We start from the raw sequence: 12,476 nt of genomic DNA, 5'->3' as shown, positions 1-12,476 counted from the left end.
AAATGTTGCTTAACACCAAAAAGATGTTAACAAAGCATTTTAATATGAAAGAAATGGGTATGACAGATGTAATCTTAAGGATTAAAATCTCTAAAACGTATGATGGAATTGTACTTTCACAATCTCACTACATAAAAAAAGTTCTTAAGAAGTTTGACGTGTTTGAGGAAAGTCCTGCGAGAACTCCTCTTGATCCGAGTATGCACTTATTCAAGAATACGGGATAAAGCATATCACAACTAAGGTATTCACAGTCTTATGTATATTACAAACTGCACTCGATCGGATATTGCTCTTTGCAGTAAATAAACTTAGTAAATTTACAAGTAATCCAAATCGTGATCATTGGAAGGCTTTGATGAGGGTTCTAAGGTACTTGAAGTATACCTTAACCTATGGATTACACTTCACAAAATATCCTGTGGTACCAGAAAGATATTATGATGCGAATTCGATATCTGATATGAAGGATTTCAAGTCCACTAGTGGTTATGTATTCACCATTGGTGGAGCTGTTGTATCATGAAAATCAACAAAGCAAACGTGCATAGCTCAATCAACGATGGAATTTGAGTTTATTGCTTTGGACACAGCTGAAGAAGAAGCTGAATGACTTCGAAATTTCTTAGAAGATGTTCCATGTTGGCCCAAGCTAGTACCTGCGATAAGTATACATCGTGATAGTCAATCAGCAATTAGAAGGGCTCGAAGCAGCATATATAATAGTAAGTCTAGACATATTCATCGTAGACACAACACCATTAAACAACTAATCTCAAATGGCGTTATCTCTATAGATTATGTGAAATCAAAGGATAATATTGCGAATCCACTTAAAAAAGTTTGCCTAGAGATCAAGTGTGTTGCCTCTCGAGAGGAATGGGATTAAAGCCTACTACGTAAGAGTTTTTGTAATGGTAACCCTACCTTGTTGACTGGAGATCCCAAGATCTTGGATCAAAGGGACAACTAAGTTGTGAAAATTTCATGAAGCACTTAGAAAATTAGAATTCCAAACTCATTCCTATGATACTAAAGTGCTTTATGGAGAGAGGATAGAGGCTAAGATTATCTTTTAATGATTCCTATATCTTGACTAAGTCAAGTGGAGTAGGGCAGAATACTCTTAATAGAAGGTCACCTATGTAAGTGTGAAGTGGGGCCGCTTCAATAAGAATTGTTTAAAGTTTGAATTCTCTAAACACTCATGAAACCAAGAAGGGCTCAGGGCCAAAATGAACCAAGTCATGGGAACTAAGTACAGAATAGGAAAGATATCTGTGTGAGTACTGTTGTCTTGACTTACACCAAAGGCTGAGTGGTTCAAGACATATGGTTCACCAATTAGCCGGGTAAGTCCAATAGTATTTCACAAGGAGGTTCAAGGCCAGAAGCCACCATCCCTGATGCGGTATTTTTTCGCACCCTCTCTACGTTGCATCATATCATCACATTTGCATATGTATACCCAAATTTCCATTCATGTGGGGGATTGTAGAAATTGGCTTAAATAATTAACCAAAAATTGAAAAATGAAAAGGTGAGTAAAAGTGGAAAATGAAAATGCATGACTACATGTCAACTTCGACCAAATATTCGGACATGATCCGATGGTCAAATTACAAAAGTAAATAGACCAACTTATTCTACTCGTCGAGTAGATTGTCATAGTATATTTTGAATCTCGAAACCAATTACAAATGAATGAGAAATTGCGGATCAAAGTTGGAAGAAATGAAATGTTGCAACTTTTCGAAAGGATGAGGGTTTTGGCCAAGTGTTGCAACTTTTCGAAAGGATGCATGTTTTGGCCCATATTACTTCATTTGCACCCTTTCTACATCTATAAATAGGACCCTATGGACATGGTTTTGTGTGCGCCAATTACATTGAACATTCATTCTCATCTTGCAATTCTCTCCTTTCTAATTCCATAGCATTTTCATGCATTTCCTTGGTAGAGGGGAAATTCTGTCAAAAGTTCATCGGTTTCTTGTGGTTTAAAGTACTGCTACCACAAGTTGTGGATCCGTTATATCTTGGGAGACAAGTGCCATTCATCGTGAGCACCATAGCAGGGCAATTTGTCTTAAGGAAAGAGATAACGTCCCATCTTGGGTTATTCTCTATTTCTACTCCTTCTTAATCCTTGTTTTGCGTAATCGTTATACTGAAACTCTGTCCAAATTTCCATAAATATAAATTGTGTTTTGATCACACTCTTACGGGTTAAAACTGGTCAAAGAAATATATCAAAAACCAACCTTTACATAGCCCTCTTTATAAGTCGTCTCCAACATTATCATGCTTCTAGCCTTTGATCTTCTTTAATATTTTTCTAAAGTATAAACTGCAGTTGGTGTTTTGGGCATCCCTAGTACTTTTACTGAAACTACCAAATGGACTTGACTGAACTTATATTAATTATGCTGCAACAACTATACACAATCGAGCAAATCCCAATCTGCCAAATATAATCATTAGTTTCCACTTTCTCCCTTAACAAATGGAAAATGAACTCATAAATCATATAAAAATCATAGAAGCAATACAAATTAATTCCTTGCAATTTATATCTTCTTGACTCATCAGCTGTTTTATCTCCTTCGGATGTCGAATAACTAGATGAGGATGAAATAACATGTTGCCCTTCTAATTATTTTTACCATTGTGGCTCTCATTTTCTTAAATAATTTCTTCTTGATACGATCATAGAATAATTGATTATTTAACTTGGATTTAAACTATTCTCTCATTTACCTATCAAATAAGATGACAAATTCTGAATGTGAATATGTGCTTACAACTTCGATTCCTATCGGCTCCCAATATTCCAACCATATGATTGTAACTAAATTTAGTTAATCACTATCTCATAACGAATTTAGGTAATCCATAAGACAACCACATCCAATTAATCTTTTTAGTACGGTGTGCTAAAATTAATCAGTATTTTACGTGGTCCAATGCAGTACCCTTTCACTTGTATCTACAACATTACTCCCAAATGGTCAATCACTACGATCAAGACAAACTGAATCGCCTAATTAATAGAGTAACTAAAAAGGACCCCAATTAATAAAGTAACTGAACTTTCAACCCAAATAGAGTGGCTACCTCTATAAGTCGGTTTAGGATAAGTCCTTGATCGAAATACAAAATGAGTAGATGACCCTTAATCGCTTACTCTAATATTCAATGGATAATAAACTCAAAATGAATAAATATTTATTTATTGATAAATAAGAGAAAATGTTATAAATTACAGTTTATTGGACACCAAACCCAACACATACAACACAGAGTAAATACTTGGTCCTGATAACCAAAATCATGGCAAGAGGACCAAGATGGCTGTAAGTGTTAGTAACTATTGAAATTGACATTCCAAGTTTGATCACTAAACATGTTGGAACGACGAAAACCCTTGATGGAATGCTTGTTATGCTGGTTTTCTACACAATATTGGTGAGTATTAAGGAATTAAAAAATTTAAGATAAAATCGTTTCCATTCCTTTGAGCAGTTTTTTCCACACTGCGTGTGCTTGGTGGCATATCAAAATGCTCCTAGGGATTGCATATCCGCACGCTTATACATACAACACACATCATGTGATTTTTCAATAAAAATTGAATTACAAGTTGTGCCACCAACTCAAAGCTATTTCAGTTGCACCTTATACTGTATCGTAGTGTTCATTTGATCCATCTAGTGATCAAGTCTTTCTTTTTTTTGTCTTCTTTTCTTTTCCCTTTTTTTTCATTTATTTAAATAGGAAAATTGGTGCAAATGCTCCTTAACGTTTGTCCCTTGCTCACAAATGGTCCCTAACATCTCATTCATAGTGCTAACTCCATCAACATGTTGATTTTGTGTACAAAACGTTCTTTTGGATTGTTCCATCCATTCATGCGTTTAAAATATATATATTTTAATAAAATGACACTTGTGTCCTTTACCCATTTATATACTTAAAAGGATGATTTGTGCCACATTTCTTATATTTCTTTGCAAAGAGCACTAACATTTCTCACAAATAATTCATTATTGTTTACTGAATTAAAGAGTTTTTTTTAATTTTTTTATTTAAGGGTAATTTTGCTTCGCATTCCAACAACTAGTGCCAAAACTATCTAGATCGTTCACATGTTATTATTTTTGAACCTTGATTGCATGTTCTAACTAAGCGATGTCTAGAAATAATTTATTATATTTTGATTGAATGATTGTTTTATTTTAAAATGTGATCCAATTATTTGTGATCATTTCTTGATATAATTTGTTATTTCAAGTCAGTAACAAGATAGGTGGATTATGACCTCATTGTCTTAATTTAATTTTCTTTTCAATTTGAATTCAAAATTGTTAGCTTACGGGGCATAGGGTTTGTGTAATTATTACAATTCTTGCAATTTTGTATTATGTAAATTGATTGAAGATTTGAAAATGGACCGACGAAAATTGAAAATTGCAACAGAAAAAGGGAAGGAATTCTATGCAATCCTAGGAAGAATGCATTTTGCACGCAGCAGCCCAGAACAGCTGTCAACAGCATGCTGCTTGCTATCGGCAGCTTGCAGCTGCTTGGGCAGCAGCAAGCTGGTTGTAGCCGATAGCAGTAGGCTGCCGCAAGTTTGTATATATTTGGGCCACAACTTTTTGAGTAGATCCCGGTTGACCTTTGTCAGAATTCACGTGTGCATGTCGGGTTGGATCTTGACTAGTCGAATTCCAGAACTAACTTTTATAGGTATGGTGGCGGAGTCCTATTTTTGTTTGGATTGCTACGATTGGATACTTGAAGATTTGGACTGAAAATTTAGAATTAAATATTGGGCTTTGGTTTACTTAGTATTTAATTTAATTCTTGAGTCTTTTTTCGGCCAATAATTGCTAATTTTATCATTTTATGAATGGTTTAAATTATTACTTGAAATATTATCATTCTGAATATCAAGACATAAAGATTTATTTGTGACATTGTTAGTGATACTATAAATAGGATGCATATCATTAAACATCAATTTTTCTTTGATTAAATTTTTTGGATGAAATTCCTAATAATTAAACTGTATATTAATTTGATTAATGTGAATGATTGGTAGTTATTTAAATTTTTCTTGATCAATTTAATTTAGATTAAAATTTTCTGGAAGGAAACTTTGTAATAATTAAACTGTGTAATTTAATAAATGTGAATAGTTGAGTAGGAATGGGTATTTATTTAAATAAAAATTCATGGTCTCCTTTGATATCCATAAGCAAAGTAACGCGCTTGCCTTGTGTCTGTAATGCAATAACTCCCAATAGGAGGGCTACACAATTCAAGTTGCTTGATTGTATTCCTTCACAGTAAGATCGTATAAATAAAAATATAATTTGTGATCGTCCTATAAATGGTAAAATTATTTTTAAGTATCTAGAGATCTAGACAAATCTTATACAAAGATCATCTATGAAACTCCTATAGACGCTCTCGTTTATGATCTTGGTGACCAAATTAAACGTCACTAGACTTATATAGATATTTGTTATTAGATATGATTTGTCTAGTAGGATGGTCCCAACTTAATCGATGAACACATTGACCTTTTTTATAGAGGGACCTATTGGATAATAAGGATCAAGTAATCGTTACATTATTGTAGTTATATGGATCTACATGTGCATTCGTGCATCATATGCCACTACAAAAAAAAAAAAAAAAATGGTTCTAGCGACCAATTTATTTGGTTGCTAAAGGGTTTTTTTTTTGTTAGGTAAAAACCTTTAGCGATCATATAACTGTGGTTGCTGGCTGGTCGCTAATAGAGCGTCGGTGGAGGTTTTCAGTGACCAAAATCTTGTGGTCGCTAAACATATAACTAACAACAACCAAATATTGGTCGCATAAGGTTTCAATCCTGGTGGCTGATTACAGTGGAAATGTTAAATGTTAAGGTCATTAGAGACCAACGCTGTGCTCATTGGTAGTGGACATCCACAAGCCAACCTCTAGTCGGTGGAAGTTGAGGTTGTTAGCGACCAACACTGTGGTCGCTAGTAGTGGACATCCGTCAACCAACTTGTGGTCGGTGGAAGGAAAAGTTGGATGATTTAAAGGCTTTTGCAACCAATCTTTGGTTGGTGAACATTGATATCAATCTTTTAATAGCCAATACTTTTTGTTCTTACTAATATTTTATTTGATATTTTAATTTTCAAAAATTAAAAAGACAGTTGAAATTAACAATTTCGATAATAGGAAAAAAATAAAAATTAAAAAGAAACATATTGCCGCAGAAGTAAAATTGTATTACACATTTTCAAGTATTAATAATCGGTATATAAACAAGAGTACCATTCTCAAGGTTAATTTTACATGTAACACCAAACAAGAAATGACTTAAACAGCAAAGACATGAGAAGTTTATCAAGAGTACAGGTAGTATGATTCATACTCCACATCAAGCACGGGCCATCTTGTTACTGCACGACGGAGAGTCTTACTGCTTTGATATGCTCGACTCTAGCTGGTGTAATCTTCATGCACTTGCCCTCCAACCACTTATCACATACATCACAGCATATCCAAAATTCATCTGATGCATAGTTCTCTCTATAGGCACCACGAAGAGTCTCACCTTGTTCCTCGTCCAAGCCCTCATCTTAAGTCCTAAAAAGATTTCGTGCTAAGAAGTCGAGTCAATTGCTTGAAGAGTCTTAACTATACCTGCAAAGTAAAATTCCAACTTACATTATGTAAAGCACTAAAACAAGTACATATATCAACTTCCTTTGTAATTTTCCTTTTTCTAGTTGTAGGTATTAACACTTGTGCAATTTATTATTGTCATGTGATAAAGGCAAGGGAAGATAGCAAAATTTCATGAAATAATGTTCAAATATTCTTTTTATCAGAGACTTGTTTGCAACAAAAATGAACTTAATAAAGATTAATCCGGACTGCAATTACTATCAAATAGGTCAATCACCTCACATGGCTTAAAGACTCAACTGCATTCAATATTCCTTCACATTTCTTTATCATTCCTCAAGAAAAAAAGTATATTTACCATAAGCAGATGTATAAATATGTCAAGACACAACTAAAATAACCAGAATCCACAATAAATTGAATTCCTACTCTATAGCTTCAAACAAGTGTCAAATCTGAATGCTACCAAGATCTTCGAACTACCACTTTTATGTTTTGATCATGATTCCACCGTCAAAATTATATTTTGGTCTACTCTGTTTCATTTAACCTACATTTCTCCATCTTTAGAAGGATACTTCACTTAGCAACAACATACATTAGATGCGAAAAATGTGAAAAGTCAGACAGATAAATTTCCAAGAAATTACATTCAAACTTTAAAGAAAATGAAGAAACGTGAAATATTTACAATAGATCTTTAGAAATTACTTGAAAAATGGAATTTACCCGATCTCCCGAAAGCTTTTATACGGATTACTTGCTCATCGCAGCTCTGTCCATTATATACAGAGGCAAACAAAACAAGATAAGAAGTTGTGGGTGACTAGGCATCAAACACTATAGGAACCGAAGTTTTGGTTAGTTTCAGATGAAGAGGTGGAGGGACTTGAACGTTACTTCAATCGGCGATTGATGTTGACAATTGAAAACAAATGATTGATGTCGACAATTTAGCGAGAAAATAAAAGAGGCAGCGAATGGAATAGAACTGTGGGCAGTGGTGTGAGTGAGAGAGGGAAGATATTAGGGTTGTGTTTTGTCACTTGTGTCTCATGATTTTTGTCTTTTGTAGACTAGATATTGATCGCTGCAAAATTATACATATGCAACGACCACGAAGTTGGTCGTTGAAAGAGTAAAAAAATTATGCGATATTCAGCGACTATACTTAAGGTTGCTGGATTTTTTAAGTTATAGCAACCATGCAAATGTTGGTTACTGGATGGACATACTAGTGACCAGAGTTTGGTCGCTGGGGGTTTATATTCAGTGACCACGCAGTTGGTCACTGGAAGCGTGGTCACTGGAAGAGTAAAATGTTGTTCGCTGGATTTGAGGTACCAGTGACTAGATATTGGTCGCTGGAGGTTTATATATGCAGCGACCACATTATTATGTGGTCACTGGAAGACTTAAAAAAATTACGTGGGCTAGATCCTGCCACTGTATAGCGACCATGTAAATATTGGTCGCTGGATAGAGGTAACAATGACCAGATATTGGTCGCTAGAGGTTTATATATGCAGCAACCATGTGGTTGGTCGCTGGAAGAGTTAAAAATTACGAGGGCTACATCCCGCCAAAGGTGTATAGCTACCACACAAATGTTGGTCACTGGAGGGTTGTATGTCAGTGACCACGAAGTTGGTCGCTGGATGTGTTAAAAAATTATGCAATATATGTCCTGCCAAGCTGTATAGCAACCATGAAAATGTTGGTCATTGGATAGAGTTACCAGGGACTGGATATTGGTCGCTGAATGCCTTTCCAAAATTTATACCATTTTAACAGACCAAAACTTTTAGCAACCAACCTTTGGTCGGTGATCATGTCTTATAGTGACCAAATTCGATTGGTCGCAGAAACCTTGGTCGGCAGAGCCATATTTCTTGCAGTGTGTTAAATTGTTATTTGTTGCTCAATTTTGATAAGTAATGTATTATTATTTTTCTGCGAAATATCACTTAGCCCAAATTTTTCTGTTATCTAAAAGAAATCAACTAATTAAGAAAAATTATGTGGATTGAAAACGTAATTTGATGTTTGTGATCAATGTCGAAAAATTTAATTTTGTGCATGGGAAATGTCCTGATGAACTTATTAAGATCATGTGATAATTATAAAAGGCTTGATATGTTAAGTGGGGTACTACAGACGAGATGGCTTGTTGTTACATTTTTGACTTTGATGCCTTAAAAGTCAAAGTACCTCTTATGACATAATACAAACCCTTTAGGGCATGTTTGATTATTCAAAGTAGGAAGGCTCTTTTGAAATCATTCGTACCTTATAAAATATTCGTATGAAATCCAAAGTACCTGTGACATTCCATAGTTTAACTATAATTGCACACCTCTAACATGGTTGAGAGTTTGGGTGCTACCACCGACCAAGGAGACTCGATTTGACATGGTATTGAATTATTTACTTGATAGTTTACTATATAATATTACTTGCACAAGATGAAGATATCATTGATTGAATTAGTGATAGAGTTGTAATATGGAAAGTGTTCTGAAAAATACAATGGCGATGCTCATGCATCATTTGGTGGGTCCTTTATTTCGAAGCAAAAGAAAATTTGGAAAGAATGGGGAGAAAACTATCAAGAAATATAAGAGAAACAAAAGATCAAAAGTAGATAAAATGCCTTGAGGCAAATGTTTCAACTGCTACCGAGAAGGACAATAGAGAAATATTGCTCAGATGCACTAGCTAAAAAACAAACTGCGGGTGACATTTTCATTATTGAGTATTATTTTGTGGTTGATACTACAAATTTCTGATTTGTAGATTTTGGAACCATAGATCATCTATGCATGTCGATGCGGATGCTTCTGGAAAGCAAAAAACTTAGTAAAGGCCAGTTCAAAATTATCGTTGACACAAGAGTAATAGTTTTGACAAGAACATAGGAGTATTTTTTTATTTCAATAGTGGCAGGCATTTGATTTTTAAAGACTGATGTTATATCTCACGAATAAAGCAGAAATTTAATTTCTATTTTTCGATTTAGTAAAATATAGTTATTCTATAAAATCAGCATCTAATACACTTAGCATTTTAACGAATAAAGATCTTGTCTGAGATAGACATTTGATTAATGATCTTTATAATTTAACCATTCTACATATGGAATAAAGTTATTTCTACAAACTATATACCATAAAATGTCATACCATACTAGTGATATATATCTATAGTGTCATGGACAAATCAACCTTAACAGAATACAAAAATTGACTAAAGTGGTCCACTTAATTCGATTAAGATCGAACCATTGTCAGTTTATGAGTCTTGTTTGGAAGATAATATTATTTTTTGACAAAAAGAGATAGAGACAAAGATGTATTAGAATGAGTACATTCTCGTATGTGTGGACATATGAATACACTTGAGAAGAGGAACTATGAGTATTTATTACATATGATTACTCTAACTAAAATATATTTATCTAATGGCTTGAAAGTAAAATACTTTTGAGAATCAAGATAGCATAAGACTAAGGTCAAAAAATATTTGGGTAAGAGTATGAATACACTTCAATTTGATCAAGGTAGTCAATACCTCTCGGGAGAATTCAATGACAACTTTATAAAAAATGGTATTGTTTCTTAATCAAATACGCTTGGTACACCCCAACAGAATGAAGTTTCGGGAAGAAGAAACATGACATTGTTAGATATTGTTAGATCAATAAAGAGTTTTACAACTCTACCTATCTCATTTTGGGATATACATTAAAAATAGTTGGATAGATTCTTTACTTAGTTTCTTCTAAATCTGTTTTCAAGACTTTCTTAAAATTTTGGAATGGATTCAAGTCTTACTTACATTACATCAAAAATTTAGTGGTCTAGCTCAAGTGCTAAAAGGAAAGGCAGAAAAGTTAGAGTCTAAGTCAGGTATATACCTATTTGTGGGATAACTTAGAGATACCAAGGATAACTTTTTATATAGTCCTCTTGATAGTAAGGCTTTTGTTAGCTCATAAGAAACCTTTTAGGAGGATAAGTGTATTAGTGATTGTTAGTCCAATAATAAGGTCGTGTTGGAAAAAATGAGTGGGAGCAATTTCATCCTCATTGATTCTTCGAACACAACCTGGGACTGACATCCCATGGTGTAATAAGGTGGATGATTATCAATTTACCTTCAAGTTACTTGTTAAGTGGAAAGTCCGATTTGGTGATCTCCATGGTACAAGTTGACGATTTGTCTTTATATAAGGAGGCTACGGATGATATGGATGTAGCGATCTATTTATGGATTGAAATAGATATCGAGATCTTGGAATAATGATTCGACAAAGTTATTAAGACATATGGTTTTAATTAGAACTTTAATGAAACCTGTGTCTGTAAGAAGATACAAGATAAAATTGTATTTTTTCTAGTGTTTATGTTGATGATGTTCTACTCATTAACAATAATATGGGGTGTTATCTTCTACAAAAGCGTGGTTGGCCCAACAATATCATATGAAGGACTTAGAAAAGCTAGCTATGTTTTATATTTCAAATCTTGAGAAATTGAAAGAACAAAATAATAGCTTTATCCCAAGTCTCATATGTAATTAGATTTGCTATGCAAAACACTACCCTTAGGCATCGATTCCAACTCTCTAAGAAGCAATCTCCTAAGACTCATAAAAAGATTGAGTGCATGATTAGGATACCTTAATCGTTAGCAGTAGGTAGTCTCATGCACACTATTTTGTGCAAAAGACCTAACGTTTGTTATAACTATTGGGGTGGTAAGTCGAGATCTATTTAGCCCTATGATAGAAACATTGAATGACGGTAAATCATATCTTTTAGTAGCTTTGGAGAATAATGAATTATATGCTCTTCATCAAATTGTGTTTATATGGGTTAAAAGGATTCGAACTTCCATAGTGGTGAAAATTGTTGCAGGTCTATACCAGTATCGTTGTTTACACTTGATGGTGGGACCATTATTTGGAGAAATATCAAACAATCATGCCTTGTTAATTCTGCTAATGATGCCACATATTTGGTAACTTGTGAAGCTACTCAATTGGCTGTATGAACTTAGAGAATCCTAAAGGACATCGAAGCGGTGCCTGCAATTGCACAACCTTTACATTGTATTGAGATAATAGTGGGATTGCAGCAAATGCTAAAAAACCAAGAGTCATTAGAGGGTCATACACATTAAATGGAAATATCATCTTTTAAGAGATATAGTTAGGAGAGAAAAGTAGTTTTCAGTAAAATTGCTACCGGATAACCATGTAGACATGTTACTAAAAGCTTGTCGGCTAAGGTTTTCAAGGGACATTTGCAAGACATAACACATATACTCTAGGGTAAGTGGGAGATTTGTTAGGTTGTGTGTTCGTATGGTATATTTTGTTATGATAAAATAATAATTTTATACTAAATAAATTGTGGTGTTTCATTTATTTATTGTATTTATTTATCATTAAGCATGGGATTTAAAGTGACTATAATTGCTTGTGATAATATAAAATGGGTACTTGCGTTGAGAAATATAGTGCGACATAACTTATATTTTGATTATAAATAATTTGTTCACAATCAATGTATTAGGGTTGACACCTTGTGCTGAAAGGTTGTAGTATTGACCAATTCACTATTCAGACTGTGATTTGTCCTTATAACATAAATAGTTAAAGGTAACACTAGTACACTTGGAATGTCTTGTACGTACAGTGTGTCAAGTTCAATTCTATAGCATGATCGTGCGGAGAACTAAATTTCACTTGATCATCGTGTATTTCATCTCCCC

Source organism: Olea europaea, chromosome 6 (assembly GCF_002742605.1).
Source record: "Olea europaea var. sylvestris chromosome 6, O_europaea_v1, whole genome shotgun sequence".
NCBI lineage: Eukaryota > Viridiplantae > Streptophyta > Magnoliopsida > Lamiales > Oleaceae > Olea > Olea europaea.
This window is presented reverse-complemented; position numbering follows the sequence as displayed.